This window comes from Cyanistes caeruleus, chromosome 5 (genome assembly GCF_971803275.1).
Source record: "Cyanistes caeruleus chromosome 5, bCyaCae1.hap1.1, whole genome shotgun sequence".
NCBI lineage: Eukaryota > Metazoa > Chordata > Aves > Passeriformes > Paridae > Cyanistes > Cyanistes caeruleus.
In genome coordinates, this window is record NC_141705.1 from 79,923,521 (window position 1) to 79,941,008 (window position 17,488).

At 38.6% G+C, this 17,488-nt stretch overlaps 2 long non-coding RNA genes across 4 annotated transcripts in view; one reads left to right on the forward strand and one right to left on the reverse strand.

Moving 5' to 3' along the window:
- The window catches only part of LOC111929007 (uncharacterized), a 134,920-nt gene that overhangs the window by 109,257 nt on the left and 8,175 nt on the right, over nt 1-17,488 (forward strand). For both annotated transcript variants that reach the window (XR_015286588.1, XR_015286590.1), the window contains one exon: nt 1,101-1,230. This is a non-coding gene — a long non-coding RNA (uncharacterized LOC111929007). The remainder of the gene's footprint in view (nt 1-1,100; nt 1,231-17,488) is intronic.
- Nucleotides 1,073-16,784, reverse strand: LOC147653294 (uncharacterized). Of its 2 annotated transcripts, XR_015286612.1 has the most exons (4): nt 16,679-16,784; nt 14,577-14,724; nt 10,333-10,436; nt 5,917-8,799 (listed from the first exon to the last, which is right to left on the reverse strand). It is a non-coding gene; the product is annotated as an uncharacterized LOC147653294 (long non-coding RNA). The 2 variants fall into 2 exon arrangements; XR_015286611.1 differs by lacking the exons at nt 5,917-8,799; nt 10,333-10,436; nt 16,679-16,784 and adding exons at nt 1,073-1,294; nt 4,203-4,370.

The window sequence follows — 17,488 nt, forward strand, 5'->3', positions numbered from 1 at the left end:
ATTTCCTTTCTTAAGACTATCATGCAAATAGTTTACACTGAGCTGTGATAATTTATTTTCGTTCTTTCTTGCTCTGCCTTTTTTTTGAATGACAAAAATCATAACTGAAGTAGAAAATAGTGCAGAGGTAATCCATTCTTGTGTCACAAATCATAAAAAGAAAAAAGTAAGGCACCAATTTATAGTTTTGACGTGCCTAAATTACTCATAGGAGTTAATACTTATTTTTCCCTGTCAAATTCTTGTTTGAATCTCACAGTGGTTTGTAAGTAATTTATGTATAAAAGAGTGTAGTGGGCATACAAGATGGTATTTAATTATTCCAGTCAGAGAAATTTTAAAGCTGCATATTTTAGGCCTTCAAAAGTGCCACATGTTATGATCTGGATGCAGGGTACAGGAAACATTTTAAAGATGCTGATTTTATAAGTCCAGGTTTTCCAACACAAAAATGTTGCAGGATACACGGTGTGAAAAAAAAATGCTCTTAAATTTACAGGACTCAACACACACAGAGGCGTGGGAGATCTTTTGCTATGTGCCAATCAGAAACAGGAAATTTATCAAGCCACTGCTGTAGCTTGAATTAAAGTGGCATAGAATATGCATTTTAAACAGCCTTACATTAAAATGTTTAAATGCTTCACTTGAAACAGCAGAAAGCATCCATTAGATTGCTCTTGAGTTCTGTCATTGCAGTCTGTTTGACATCACTCAGATTTACATGGTTTAAGTGCTGGCTGCTCTTTAATCCTAATTTCTCCCTAAGTGCTGTTTTTAGTGGAACCTTTCTTTGCATTTTCAGTAACAGGCAGAAGCCATTTCTAGGTCAGTTAAATCCTAAAAATGCTGTCAGACACAGTAGAGAGAGAGCAGCAGGAAAGCAGGCTTTGGCAGTTGATCCCGTGTCAGAAATGCCATCAGTGGGGTGGAGAGCACTCTCTAAAACACCTCTCTAAAATACACAGACTATGGGAAGGAACTCTGATTCAGTGCTCCATCTCCAAGTGTGATTCTGCCTGTATACAGCACAAGGATGGTCTGTGCTTGCATATATGTTGCTTACAATGACTCTTCTTTAATATCTTTTTAATTGTCAGAAACAAAAGGAAGAGAAGAAACCTTTGGAAGCTTCATCTGTGGTCTGAAAGCCAAAGCTCTGCCTTTCTTGCTTTCTGCCTCATCAGTCATGAAGATTTTGCAGGGAGAGCTGAGTTGATGCCAGTGCTGGTAAGCCAAAATTGAAAGCAGCTCCCTTTTCTAGGTCTCCATTAGCTTTGCAGCAGCAGCAGGCCTAGAAATGAATAGCCATTTATTTCAGTTACTGGGGGAATCAACCATGCCTAAGGATTTACACCGACAGCAGCTCACTTAGGTAAAAAGGCACGGAATGCAGAGTAGAATTGTGTTTTAGTGCTGGATGAATGCTGCTCTGGGGCTGCTGGCACTCACTTCTCTGCTCCTGTACCTACAGGCATCCATCACCAGCACAAGATGGACCATGGGGCTCCTTCACCTTGGGTAATGCCAGGGTTGGGCAGTGCACTGACTGTGCAAAGCTCAGAAATGTGTGCACAGTGCTACCCACCAGCACTATTTACAGGGTTCCCATTGCCAAAATGGATCTCCTCACCCTTCCTTAAAGTAACTTCTTTAAAACAGCTGCTTTGCAGCCATGGGGAATGCTAGATTAACAACTGAGCTTCTAATAAAAAGTATCTTATGCTGCTTCAGCTCCTCCAATGTTCTTCAGGTTACAGGCCTATGTTGCAGTCTGTAATATTTAGTCAAGGTTACTAAGAAAGTAATATCAAATTAGAAATGTTTTGCTCCAATATGAAGCTATTCTTATTTCCCTGAGGTTTCCCAATGATCACTCTAAGTTTCATCCATTAGCTTTCTGTCCCAAATCAGCAGATTGCATTTGATCAGGCCAGGGAACTCATTCTGCAAGACACACCTGATTCATTCTTTTTGATATGCATGCCTGAATTTTGGTATGTTCTCAAAAGTTCATCTTGTGGTCACAATATTCTTAGTCTATAAAGCCTTGATTTCAGCAACAGTACAACTCAGGTCAGGATCTGTGAGGAGACCCTAATTTGAAAAAGCATTTTCCTCCCTACGTTAACATTATAAATGGTCACCTCCTTTCCCCTCAGTCTAAAAGCTCAGTCAAAGTAGTATGAACTGTATCAATTTATACAGCTCTGTAAATCTACTGAAAGAATGAAAAGATAAGAAGAAATTCAAATGGATTAAGGCACTGTTTGCTATACTAGTAAATTAAATACTTCAGTACTTTTACATTGTTCTAAGTGTCAGTCAGATAACTAATTTGCAGTTTGAAAACCATATAGTTTAAATGCTTATTACTCATCTTCTTGACTAAAAGTTAAATCAGCTAAACTACAGTGCCCAAAAAGATATTAAATCAAAGCTACATCTGAAGAGCACAAGTTTTCCACAATAAAATTAGTATTTCTGTGTTTTCTAGCTGTCTGAATTTGGATTATCTATTATACCATTTTACATCTAACAGTGGGGCTCAAAATATTTTTATGTCTGAATAAGTCATTTATTCTATAATAAGCATTAAAGAGATGCTGCTGTTTTAATTTCTGGAGAAAATGAAAGGCAAGCAAGTAGAGAAGTGGTTGCAATAGGTTGTGTAAAACTGTTCATGCTAGGCAGAATTAGACAGGAAACAAATGAAGTTTTATGGAAAATCAGTCAATAATCAGTGATAGAAACGTTGGCTTTGCTAAGGACACTTGGTCGCTCAGAAACACTCTATTCCTCATATTGGATATGCAGAACCTCACCCCAAAGGTAGGCTCTGATTTCAAATGAGAACTGTAGTTTGGTTTGGGAATTTGGGGTGTTGGGCAGGGGGGAAGTGGGCTCAGAGCACTTCCCACAGACAGCATGGACTGCCTGACTTCATGTCTGGGTGAGAAGTCAGGGAGCTGCTTTCAGACTGGGACATCAGGCACAGAAATCAATGACAGGATTAATTATCTGGTAAGTCCTGAGACCCTCAGCTCAGTTCTATCTGTACAGCATTTTGTGCTTTCTTTCTTTTTTTTATTTATGGACATTTTCCAGAGCTGCCTGAGATTAAGAGCCCCTCTGAGGCTGCTCTTGAGTTTCACTTGGGCCAATTCACTCTGCCCAACCCAAAGCTCATGGCTGTGTGAAAAGGTTCAGATGGTCTTTCCTCCCTGCTCCTCCAAGATCCTCTTCACAGCAGGAAGCCTGACCAGGTAGATGAGATATCAGACTGGCTTTTTCTCAGGTTGAGAGATCAGCTGCTACTCTCAGAGACTGAGAACTAAATTCTCCGGGGAGAATATCAAAATCTGTTAATAGATTATTAGATTAGATGGGGAATTTCTAGCAGGGCTGGAGGAAGGAACAGAGAGATGAAAAAAGACAGGAGTTCCCTTGCAGGCTTTTGTCACACAAATTTCCTAAAATTGTGCTTGCTTCTGGAAGGGACAGATGGGTTGTAAAGGCTGGAGGCTGAGTGCCCACAGAGACACAGAAGCTTATTTATATCACAGCTTCTGCCTTGCTGAGTACACCTCCAAGGGAGACTCTCCAACCAGCAGCTACTCTTAAGTGAATTATCTTCTCTGGTTTTCCTACATGGAAATCTAGCCACAGGGAAAGGAAACCCTTCCAGCTGGTCAGGCCCCAGACACTCACAAAACTCTGAGAATCTGTCTCTGTGTGGAGCTGCTGCATTCATCTCCCCTGTTGTAAAGGCACCAGCTAAATCCATCCTTCCCTAAGATCAGATGGAGATCAAAACAGACCTTTGAAAAGGGGATGATAAACCCCAGGTATGCCTTCAGTTTATGGCAGGGTGCTGCCTCTCCTGCTGGGATTTTTCTAGGGTAGTGAAAGCTCCTCCTTTATGACTCTTTTGCTTCTGCCTCTTTTTTGCCACCCAGTAGAGCTGGCCATGGCAACCCGTCCCTAGACTTTCAGACAGGTCAGATTTGTTACCAATACTTTTGCTGAATGATAATTTATGATTTCTTGAAAGATTTCACAGTATGGAAAAAAAAAAAAAAGTAGCACATGTTTTAAAGAAAGTGCTGAAGGTTCAGTTTATAGAAGAGCAGTTCTACAAATTGTGCAAAGCTGGAATTTGACCAAGAATTTATTATAAAAAGATTTTAACAAAAACCTACCTTCACCAATATTGTATCGGTTTTGGGGCCCAGGATATCATCAGCTGATTTAACATACATTCAGTTCAGATCACCACTTATCTTTCAAGATCCCACCATATTCTTATCATATAATAATATATCATTTATTTGAGTGAACATTCAACAGCTCTCTGTCCAACAAGGACCCTGCAAAACACAGAGCAGGAGTTATAAAATTAGTTTATATAACTAGTTTTATAAGTTTTTTTAAAGCCTTGTGAAACTAGTTTATATAACAAGTTTTATAAGGCTCCCGAGTAAATGGGTACTGACCTGACAAATTAATATTCCCAATCATACACAGAAATCTGCTTCTAATTTTTATTTCTTGTTTTTAAAAAGTTTCTGACATGGGTGGTATTTACTGCAAAAGACTTCATTAAAATATATATGACTGCTCATGCATGTAAATGAAATCTGAATTAGTGCAAGCCATAGAGATGAGTCAGCAATGTAGATTTATGTCTGTTTTAATGTGGTAAGAAGGATCTTCTGAGAAGACAGAAAAAAAGTATTTATATTGCCATAATTTAAGAAGTGAGGCCCCTTCCAGCAGCACTTGAATACCTTGAAGGATATACATGAGGACTTCTCATAAATTACCTGGTGGATGTAAAAATAAAGGTTATTCAGAGTAATTATGTAGGACAGTCTAATATAGTAGGGCTGGAATTTCCTTGAGTCCATTAATATCATTTGTGTCCTGTCAGAGAAAAATCAATTAGAGGTATACATCAGGGGATTGCACTTTGTTCTGAAAAGGTGGAGCATGTATTAAATCCCCTGGATGTGTGGGTCACTTCACCCAGGTTGGTGTTTTTTTAGTGGATTCATATGAACTGAGCTAACTGGGCATTGTAATTTTGGTGCTGAATATCTAAATGTCAGCTGCAAATCAGTTTATGTGTGTAGCACTTATTGTGGATTTCATCCTAAAAGGATTAATAGAAAAAATTCACACCAGAAGTCTGTGGAAAAACAGGGATTATACTTACTAAGAGAGAAGCAATTTTTTAGGGAGCAAGGAAAATATGCCAGTCTCTCCCACCCATCCATCCATCCATCCATCCATCCATCCATCCATCCATCCATCCATCCTTTCTTGTAGTGTACAGTGTATTTTATGTGTTCAAAGAAATGAGGATAAGGATAACAGACAAGCTAAATAAAATAATGCTGTTCTCTGGTCTGCCAGTGGAAAATGTCATTAAGATTGTAATTGATTTCATAATATATATTTGCTCATCTTAATTCCATTTTTGAAAAACCTGTTATAGGGAAGTAACTTTTCCAAATGAGGAAATAAGATTGAGATAATGATGTGGTAAGATACTCATACCCCAGTGGAAAATTCCTTCTGTTCTACTTCTGAAACTGCAGAGAAAAACTCTGTAAAGGAGAATTGTCTTTCTCACTCTGAGAGTCTGTATCACCTGCAGAAATGAGTGTCTATTTTTCCCTAGCCTATGAAGTACTTTCATTTGTTTATCTACAGAAATACTCTACATTTTACATGTCCTACTAGAGAATCCAAATATTTCATACCACACAGAGGGATAGGCTTTCTTTGGGGAAGGACAGCCTGCAGGAATCCTAACTCCCTGGCAAACAGGAGCAGTTTATTCCAAGTTCTTGGAAGATAATGAAGAAATCTGCTTCTTGTCCTAGATTTTATTCAAGAAATTCCTTAATGGGGTGTGGGAATTCGGTCAGTTCCTTCAAAGGGTTCAAAGTGAGCACTTCCCTTGATGAGAGCCAGTTAATGCCCAGCCTAGGTTGCTGTATGTTCACCAGGTGATTTTCTGAAGCTCTTTAGGAGGTGTTTGCATTGCTGGTACCACAAAATACAGTTTGATGGGAGAAATCCATACATGGAGCCATTGATAGAGCTGTTTAGATCCATGCAGAGCAATGGGAACAGGACAAGCTGCTCCACTTGTCCACAGGTAAGAGTGCACCATTTGGCTGGCAAAACACACTTGCCAGAGAGCCAAATACTTTGTTCTTGGCATGGTTAATTTTTTTGTTGACTCCTGAATGACTAAAATGTCCTTTCTAACTAAAACCTGATTCAGGTGAGCAGCTGTTTCAGGTAAGTGACTCTTCTTCACACTGTTGTATTGTTGGAGCCTTTGCTGCTCTTCAGAGGTTTAACAGAAAACCACAGGGGGTTTTAAGATTACATGGTAGGTCGTGTTTGAAATCCTCAAAGGCAAATAAGTGGTTGGTGCTTATCACTTTATGGGTTTTGTCTCAGGGATTCTCTCAGTTACAACCTTTGCTAGCATTGGAGACCAAACCCCATTTTCACCGTGACATCTTTGTCAATGCTTGAATTTATATCTGTCAGCTTAACGTGTTCCTATTCCTAATTTTGCAAGGTAATGCTTCCATTTATGTTTCTATACTGTCTTGGAGAAAATTTCCATATCTCCAGCCTCTTCTTGTGAAATAATGTGTTGTACATGCAGTACACTACCTTGTATCTTAAGTTTAATGAAGCCTGCAAGGAACTTTTCTAATCTAGTGTTACTCTCGCAAGCCTCTCTATAAGTCTCGCTTCGTAAGTAGATACTGGACAGTGATTTAGCTGAGTTCTTATCAAAGTATTAAATGAGTGATGAAATCAACAAATGTTTTTTACTCAGCATTCTTCCTCTGTTTGATTAGTGGCAGCTGCCATGCTAATAAATACATGGTGACACAGCAGACAGCAAATACCACCACACCTTCCAGCTGCATTTTAATTTCCTTACGAGAGTGCCTCCCATTTTAGTGGCAGAATTTTTATCTTCCTCACAAAGAAAAAATTATTAAGTGTATTTTTAAAGTCTCATTTACATATTCTTGAGGAAAGCAGAATCAAAGAAAAAAGTGTTTAGGAATTACTGAAGCATCTGATTAATTGCAGGCCTTTTTCTTCCTTAGTTGCACATTAATCTTGAATTGCTGCTTCAGTCTTTCTGGTGACTGAAAGCTCCCCATTATTCAGGGACTTTTCCAGCTGTCTGTGTTGGTAGCAGCAAATGACACTCATAGGTCTTTGCTAAGAAGCTGCCTAAATCTGAAAGCAGACAGCACAACAGCATCGGGACAGAGCCAGAACATCCTTTGGGGCTGCCTAATCCATCACTTGCCTGTGAGAGGAATGCAATATTTCCCCCAAATTTATCTCCAGACAAAGGAATTTGCGTGTGAAATCTCTGTGGGAGGAATTTAGTCTCGACTCACAGCACTGATAGAACTGAACTGTGCACTTAGTGCTGATTGCTTACCTTGTTGTGAACAGAATGGAAATATGGCAATAACGTTTTTGGTGTTACCTTCAGCCAGCTGACAATGATATTTCTGTCATGGAAAAGGCTCACTTGGGTGGGCACATTCTCGCTGGTCTCTGTGCTGGGACACAGGAACAAGAGTTGCAGGGATGTGCAGGGAAAAGGGCACTTGTGTGAACATGTGTAATTATAATTATAGGAGTTTACCAGGTGATTACTTTTTACTGCTTTGGTTACGGTGCCCAGCAGCAATTATTGTGTTTGTGGACTCCTGATTATACATGCAGACAGTATGCACTGAAATAAAGGGAAAGAGCAAATCTTCAAATGAGGAGATGTCTCTACACCAGTTAAGGCTTGACCTACGATTATCTAGTTAAATTAAATTAAAAGCAGCGTATCTGTGATCTTTTTGTTCCATACATAGTAAATTATTGAAAAATGGTGGTAAATGTAATTTCTGCTCCTTATTATTAGCAGCATAAATTCATTATTTAGACCTGCTTCCAGTGAAATCAACTGAAATTTAGTTTCTGCTCTCACTGAGAGCAGGATTGAAAGAATCCATATTGATGTGGGAAGTGAAGGCAGCCACATTTTTAAATGTGATTGAACATGTGTAATAAAGCATAGTCCTCTCATTCATCCTAATATGCACAGCAAAAAGAAAATAGTTTTCATACAAGCCTACAAGTAATACAAATGAATTAAACTAATTTAATTGCAAAATATTTTAAAAGTCACAATGATAACTTAAAAATAACCGCTGTGCCAAATTTTAATAAGATAATGACAGCTTCATTAGCTTTAAAAATGTGCATAATTTACAGGAATGTTGTATTAGCATTGAGGTGACATTTCCTATTTTATTCAGATTAAAATTGTGTAAATAGGCCATTTGAAATGCTCCCATTGTATATTAAAATTAACTATCAGGGAATTAATTCTTCAGCTTCTCAGGAGAGTTATCCTTATTCACACTAGAAGTCCCATTGATTAATGACATTTTTCAAGCATAATCAGATGACATTGGGACAAGTATAAGAATTACTCATGCGAAAAATACCAACTCCATCCTTCTTTGTTTAAGTATTTGCTGATAATGGTTCTTTTCATGCAATTTGCTGTTCCAGTGTTCAGTACAGCAGACACTGGGAAATTCCAGCCAGCTACCACCAGTTTGCTTGAAGAGTTGTGTGTCTTAGTCTCTTGACAAATAATGCATGTTTTTATGAGCAAAGTCCTTTGTGGAACTCCAAAAGCAATCCATGGACATCAAAGAAGCTCTGGAACACAGACTGGAAAAAGAGTGGTTTAACTGATGCATTGCAGCTAATTTCAAATAACTCGTATTCCTTTATGAATGGATACTCATTGATGACCTAAATATGAATCCATAGCCCTAGCCTTTATTGCATATTTTATTCCATATTTCGAACACTTTCTAGTTTTTCTAACCATGCTTTCATGCAGCTGTTTCTTTTTGAATGCTCTTCCTCACACACAGTATCCTGCTTGCATCATTGTTTCTGTGACTCATTGAAACACGCGTATGTTTGAAATGAAAACTCTCCTGAGCATTTAAAAATCATCATCTGGTAGTATATTGAACAGGATTCCTCGGGAGTGATGAGAAGCACTCGATAAAATATGTCAGCTACTCATCCTGTAATTTATAAACAGATAATCCTCATCAACAAGAGAGAGGGAAATGCTTCCTAAAGCAATTCTCTTGCTTTTGTAATAGATCAGATTTGTGCAATAAGGTGCATAATTCAAGAGAATATTCGAAGAGTTAAGCTATAGATCCTCTTAAATGACTCTTTCTTCTCCATAAGTCTGGGCTGAAGACTACTATCTGTCTCACATCCTTCTCTAATGATATCTGGAATACATTAAAATACTTTTTAAAGATTTTTTTTTTTATTAAAGACCAGCTTGCTGCTCTAATCCCTATTTGCTCAGCCTTCATAGCTGATCATGAGAAAAAAAGATTTTGTTTTTATTATTTGCTTTTTTGTCAGAAAGACTTATTTCTTAAAAAAAGTAAAGTATTAGGAGCTGCTACTCCCTCTGGCTGCAGTTTCCAGAAGCTCAAATAAAGAGATTTAAAAAGTAGTAGCCAGAAATTAAAATGTTCTCACATAACTGTGTTAGCCATCTTTGTGTATTGTTTCTGCTTAAATAGCACAATCTTTCATTTAGCAGAAAGAAAAGCCCAACATTTGGGCTGAGTTATTCCACTAAAGGGCAATAACAGTGTTAATTGATTGCTAATTTATTGATATTCAGAGTCTCGGTGTGAAGTGTTTGAAAGGAGCCAGTACTTTTCCAGCAACCTCGGAAAACTTTCAGAGATTCCAAGGAGGCGATCTGCTTTTTTAAAGCACGCTTTTCAGAATGATCCCTTCAAGCAGGAAGAGAGGAGTTGTAATAGAACAAAAATGGCATTGGGGCTCTGTGTGAAAAAATATCAGAGTCAAAACACAGAGCCTTGTAAGCAGGCCAATACTTATATTTAACAGGTAAATTTTTAAAAAAACAGGATGGAATATCTCTGATGGGAGTTGAAATCACTTTTGTCACCTAAATTAATCTGCCCCTGTGTCCCGGAAATCATTTCATGACGCAAATAATTGATCAGCAAGAGAAATTTGGGCTGTGATTTAAAGGGAATTAATTCTTAATTAAGTTGGCTTACTTTGGATTTTCATCTTTAGGGAGAATAGGCTGCTAAGCATTCCTAATATCCGCCACTTAGTTTAATATTAAGAAAACCCTTCAGAAGAGATTAAGGAACTCTTCACACGAAGGAGATGCGAATGAAGTACCTGAATTTAAGACTAAAAACCAGAACTCCTGGCAGTGTAGAGGGGTCTGGTGTCATCTACTAGGTGAACTTGCAATCATCCTAAGAAGCGAGCTTCCAATTATCCTATGAAGTGAGGCAGAACAGCAAGTTCAGAATCCTGTCTGCCAGGGAAGCAGGCAGTTAATCCAGAAATCTTTACATGATGACCTTTCCTCCACTGTATTTCTCTGATCCAGCTCCCATCAGCAATTTCCAGTAAGAACAGTGCAGTCCCTTCTTTGGCATTAACTGGAAGGTCTATGAGGAACTTCTTCCTGAATATTTCTAGAATTGTCTATATTGTTTCAAAAGTGTTGCTTCCTTCTCTCCAGTGCTGTTATTTATTCTGTCCTGCTCCTGGGTTATTTTCTTGCAGATGGATGTTTTCACAGTGCTTTAATACAGCGTGGAACATTAGTTCCAAATGTCATTTTCCAGTTTCTTTTTATGTTGCCTTAACAGGTCTTTCTAAAAAAAATAGAGTCTCAGTTTCTACCACTGGAACACTGTACAATCAATTGTTTTTGTATCTCTGTGTTGATAAGATCAGTGGGATGCTCTTCCCTCCCCAGTATATTTCAAACCTCGTCTCCACCTGATGACTTGATGCATTTGAGAATGTTCCTTGATTAATTGCACAAAGTGCCCTCAGAAGTGGGGAAATGAAGCACTGTGGTCAGTGCTCATGATTTTACTGCAATGGTTGTGACGTCATGTAGATAGATGAGTTTCTGCTGGTGTGTTTTCAGCCCTTGCAGCTACTGAAAAAAGCCAGGAAATGTGATACAGAAGACTGACGGGAATAGCAAGCATTAGGAATACTCAAAATACACACACACACCCCTCATGATTTTAAGACAGTCTTGCTATTTCTTAGCTTGCAATTTGTCAGTCTGAGGGTAGGCAGCCTTGCTGAAGATACAAAAGGACAAAATTAAGGGAGGGAAAAAAAAGGAAGAAAGTAGAGAAGAGCTTGCCCTTGAAAATCAGAGTGAGCTGTGTTATCTTTTTGTGTTGCTCTTCTGGCAAAGTATTTGTCCTCTTGACTGACAAAGTTCTTGTGTTTCCCTTGGAGTGTATCTGTTCATTAGTGTCTCCAGACAGAGGTAGTTTAGCTTTTAATTAAAATACAATTTGCAGGTTTTTTAGTGTGTTAATGAGACAGCAAAAATGAATTCATTGAAAGAGGAAAAGATACCTAGGCCTTACAGCAGTGAAAGTTAGAGCCTCATTAGTAGCTAATTATGCAACACAGTATATAAATAGAGCTGTTATGGCATTAAAAACAGCCTCAGTGCATTGCCTAATGACATAAAATGTTTACAGTCTGTTCTGAGTATGGTATAATGCCTTCCTGAAGTAATTAATAGCATATTTAACAGTGACACAACTGGAATCACAATTGCTTTGCAGGTACAAGTTGAGGGCAAAGGAATGCATTAAAGTCTTTGAGGAACAGATTATTTGTCTGCTAATAGATATGAGAGTTTCAGAGGATGCAGGTGGAACACATGATTTATGCAGGATGTGGGATAATGACTATTTTTGACAAGGACAGAGTACTCTAGCCTTTATTTTCAGGTCCTCCAAAAGTGAGCAGTGAGATGCCAGAGGTCCAAACTGGCACTTCCAAAGGGGAATAAGAAGAAGGTGGACAGTATTTTGAAAATCCTTCTTTTTTGATATAAAGATAGCAATCAAGACCAATAATACAACACAAGATCAAACAAAAAGGTTTTTGTTTCAGTATGTGGGCCCATGTAATTAGACAGACACACTCAGAACAGTACCTTAATAGCAAGTTAAATTATGCTTTTAATAAACTAAAGCATACATAGGATTTTTTGCTCTGCCTAATAAGAACTGCAGATGTAGCCCAACAACTAAATCTCTCAAGAATGGAAGCAACATCCTGGCCTAGCACACCACAGGTGAGCTGAGGAGATGTTCATGCAAATAAGAAAGGCCTGTAAAATCATCTGTGCGTTGGTCCTGATGATTCCAATTACTGTTGTATTGACCAGCAGCCACAGAGCCACAGAACCAATTATTCCTTTAAAAATACAAAAAGCTATTTCCTGCTTCAATTTGTTCAGCAGTCGACAAGTTTAGTGGTTTTTTTCCTGGGAAATTATTTTGATATGATGATGACTGAGTTAGGGGCTGATTGATGTTTAGCTGGGGGTAGGTGATTTGAAATGACTTTGCTGTCAAATTCAATGCTTTATCTTGTAGTTGTGATGCTCAGTGAAGTAACACAGAGCAATGGAAAACATCAGTATTGCATGTGTTAATGACTTGATCGAGTGGGAGAGAAGTTAATGACCTGCAAGTTTGTGCTACCTGCAGATAGGAAAATAAGCCACTTAATAATTATGGTGGGATTAGTTTAGTTCATTAAGGAAAATAACTTTTGATTCATAAAGAGGTCTAGGTAGGCCGGTGCTGAAAGCCTGGGAAATCTGTTCCACATATAATGGAAGTTAAAAAACATCAGTGCCACCATTGCTGAGAGCCCACCAAATTTCCTGATTCTTAATTTACAAGGACAACTCTGGGTGTGCATGAATTATTTCTGCTGATCATGAGTCTGAATTTCTTCATTACCGTGGTCAGTGTGAATTTATCGGATTTGCTGCGTTAAAAGACTTCAACTTCTGCATGGATATTCTTTGATAGAAATCCATAAGCCTTGTCCACAGAGAGATCCACCAGGAACATTTTTTCTGGATTTTAAAATAGTTTATATTTCATATTTATAATCAGAAGGGCAAGGAGGGGACTTAGAAACTTTACAGATTAAAAGGTATTTCTTACAGCACTGCAGATGGTTTCTTTATTGTCAGACCCCTGGGATCTTATTTGGACCTGATTGAACATGATTTGAAAGAAAACCAGCTATTAAATTAGGGGAATAGCAAGTGCAGAAGAATTAAAGAACTTGGGAAGGGCTTTGTCTGATTTTTAGGTAACTAGCTGGCTGTGCAGAAGAATATACAGGAAAGAAGAATGAAAATGTCCTGTTTTGTGGGAGAGCAGATGAGGGATGGAACATTTAACGTTCTTAAAGTAGAATATAAACCGTAAGTGTGCCCAGTGGAGAGTTTTTCTGCAAGGAATAGAGAATGCAGTATGGATACAAGTCAAGTGGAAATAGAGGAACTAAGAGGAGTTAGAAGGGGCCCAGGGGTCCCTCTGTTACTAAGGTATCCATAATCCCTATCAAAATCTGTACGCAGAACCTCTTCTTGGATAATAAAATACAGCTTCAAAGCCAACCAACACAAGCCCTCACGTTGGAACTCATCAGAGGGACATGTGAGAACAGATGTTCTGTGGCTAAATTAATCCTTAGAATGTTAATTAGTTCATTCTCTTTTCATTTTTTTTTTTTTTCCTCATTTCCATCTTGTGCTTAAGTTGTTCACTTCACCTTGCGAGCCTTCACTCCTGGATCCACTGTTTTCAGAGTACTTTTACTTCTTTTACTTGCACACAGGAATTAAATTTTAATAGAGCCCAGGAATATGGTCCATGAAGCTGTACACAAGCTATGACATAAAAATCAAGTAGAAGAAGATTATGGCATTTGTTATTTTCTTTTTATATTTTTTTCCCTACCAGCTCAGAGAAGTATCCTCACAAGTCATAATCAAGAAGAGGGGGGAAAAGATGCTTTATGGTTAGATTTCCTAAATCCTGGTTTAATTTATACAACCTGGGAATTCCTCTGAAACCATTGGATTTGCATTGCCAAATATGTACAGTTAAATTATTTTACAGCTATTTAAATGTGAGGCTTTAGAAAACCTTTAATATCAGTTTCTGGCAAGGTTTTGATATTTTTCTGCTTTCATTAGAAAAGAAATAATTGGTGTAATATTGTGGTTATTAATGTAAATTGCTTCATGTATCAAATCAATGATGGAATCATGCAGTGGAAATTAGGTCTGATAGATGAATCTTCATTAAAACATTTATGGATCAGAACAGTTTGAGAGACTGTAATGCAGCGGGACAAACCTTTTCTTTATTTTTATAGCTATTTTTTAATTGAAAATCCTACCTAAATTGGAATTCAGAGACTTATTTTTTCATTTATTAAATCCTATATTTATTAAGAAAAATATGCTTCTTTTACATGGAAAGTACTGAATTAATTCTAGATTAACCTTTAGTAAAGATGGAGAAATGAGGATTCTGGGAGGCTGCTATGCAGTTTACCTTAGTGTGTTGCTCAGAAGCTCCTGATGAAGGAACAAAACTGGATATTCTTGCTCAAACTACTTGTTTGAAGTAGAAACAGGTCCAGGAATGATCTTCCTTCAGCAGGAAAGGTGGCTAAAGCCAGGCCAGTGCCCATTCCCTCTGTCTAAGAAATACACAAGAAATGCAGTTAACCCAGTTCAGGGCAATCCTCCATGGCTGCCATTTCAGAAGAGAGGGAATAAAAATCTCTCTAGTCCCTGGTCTGTTAAACAAAAATATGCAAAGTTCAGGAAAAAGAGCCTGGAATTTCCTTCCCAGCCCAGCCAATAATTAGTACCTTGTCACACAAGGACTGAGATTGCCTGCAACTCTCTGTAACCCACTGGAGCACTAGCTGGTATTTTCCTTCCTTAAATATCTGCTTCTTTTGGAAGTGTTGCTGAGTGTTGCTAGTAATTGCCTGAAGACACAAAACACTGTGGAAAGTAACCATTCATTTAAATTTGCATTCCTTCTTGTAGTTTACCTCTTGAAATCTCCCAGTCCTCTCCCAGTTGGTTCTTCCTGTGCCAATCTCTTGCAGGTCTGCCCTAATCAATTTTTTTTTCCATCTCTGTTATCTTTTCTGTTTTGACAACTATGTACCCACAGCCTGATGTTGCATAAGTGAAGTAGAAAAAAGCTCAGGCAGACATGGAAAATCAAATTCTGCTCCCAACATAAGGACAGAAGTGAACTCAGTTTTCATCATGAGCAGCCACAATTAATAACTTCTGTTTTGTTACAAACACGCCCTTGGCTCACGCCCAGAGCTCTGGGCAAGTGTTCCTTACCTTTTGATGATTCAGTTGGTTTGAATGTTGTACGTGTGTGAAGGGTTTATGCTGCTTTTCCCTTTGGTTATAAATTCATTTACTGAAACTGCCACTGGGTGAAATCTACTGGTGTCTTTTCTAGGCGGGCTTTTAGATTTTCTTTTGCATCTTCCCCCTGCCCCCTTTATCCCCTTGTTCTGTTGTTAAATCTGTGAAAATATTTCTCTCTCTGTGGTGACTCAGGGACACCAGAAGAGCCGTGACAATTCCATATCTCACCACTGCTCTGGCAGTGGTGTCTGCAGAGATCCAAGTGAGTCACTTGGGACAGGTGAGCACTTTTCACACCCTTTGGCAGTCATGCAGAGCTCAATTGCTCCTTTGAGGTGAAGGTTTATCACAGAGAGGTCAGATGTGTCACAGCTTCCTGCACTAAGCCAAGGTGATCTGCAGCACCAATGTAAATGCAGTCCATTTCCTGCACATTCTGGCTAGAATTTAGTTAGGACTGTCAGCATCCTCTTCATCTCCACTGTCCCTGGGGGAAGTGCACAAGAAATAGTACAGTGGGAGATGAATACAGAAACAGATCCTGTGCTGCTGTCAAGTTAGACATGAGTAGATCCTGTTAACTCCATGGAGCTGCAGTGGTTTTCCTTCACCTGTAAGAAATGTGAAATGCCAAAAAAACTTGCTTTTCAACAGTAGTAAAAGTACTTCTAGGAGATTTTTTGAGAGCTATTTTAAGAGCTTCGTATGAGAATGAAGAATGCTTAGTGGCAATAGTTAAACGTGGTGCTGAAGGGGAGCTTGCAATTACTTAAGGACTGTCAGGTGAGGTGGTGAGATCTGGCTGGACTTGGCAGAAACAGGTGGGACTATGTACAAATTTGGAGGATAATACAGAATTTGAAGTGGAAGGGCAAGAAGAGAGTAAATAAGAGGTCATCTACTTTCAGTAGAAAGATATCCAGCTAGAAGCAAAGCTAACTGTAAAGAAAATAAAACAAAATCTATGTAAGTACTTTTCTAAAGTTTTCAGATCCTCTTCATTTTGTAAATATCCATTGTGCTTTCCATGTTCAGCAGAGAAAGATCTAGAAAACAAAATGATGGTCCCCTGAGTGACTGTGCTGCTAAACCCTAGTGACAGCCTGCACAAGTGAGAAATGAGAGGTGCAGCACTGTAACCATCCCATTTTCTCTGAGGAGCCTGATCACGCCGCCTGAAACGCCAAAGATGAACCAATAACTTGTGCAAGGATTTTATGCAGTGTGATAATGTACACCAAACGAGCTAACCTCTTACAGCACTGGGATCATTCCTGCTAGGAACCCCATAGGAGAGCAAGCTGAGTCACATGCCACACACTGAACCTTTTGGCCACGTGGAAAATGCTTTCATTCCAAAAAAGCACCTTCCATCTCCAGTACAGGGAGCTGTGGCAACACAGGACTTTGTGACATGCATAGAAGAGACTCCATCTGCTTTATGAGCCGTATAAAAACATGATTAAATGTGCTGTCCACTAAATGGGAGCAGCATTGGGATTCCAGCCAAAGAGTAATAGGATTAATCTCAAGAACATAAAATGTGGTATTTCAGTGAAATGTGAATCCTCCCTCTCAAACAATAGCAACAGGTGTGCAGCTTTTGCTTGTTTCCATCATATCTGCTTAGGCTACTCTGGCAAACATATGATTTATTCCTAAATATCTAAAATAAATTAGTGTATTTATTTCTGCTGTTTGGATCATCTACAAATCAATTGGCACAGCATGCTTTCCAGGGAACTGCCTTAGCAGGCGTATCACTGACTTCAACATTTTATCAGGGTTCTTGACTTCCATAAGCAAAAAGAGCAAGGGGGAAACTGGGAAATACAAAAACTGCAGCAGCAAGGTGGGAAATTCTGAGATAAAATAGAAATTAATTTCCTATTAAATGTGACCGGATGTTTCAATTATTAATTGCCATCTATTTTTATTTCAGTCTTGGGTGCCCGTGGAACATGATGAATGAGAGTATGAATGATAAAAGGGTTTGTGAGAGAAATTACATGGAGGTGATTTCTTGCTTCATTTTTCCACAAAATATTTCTGGGGAAATCC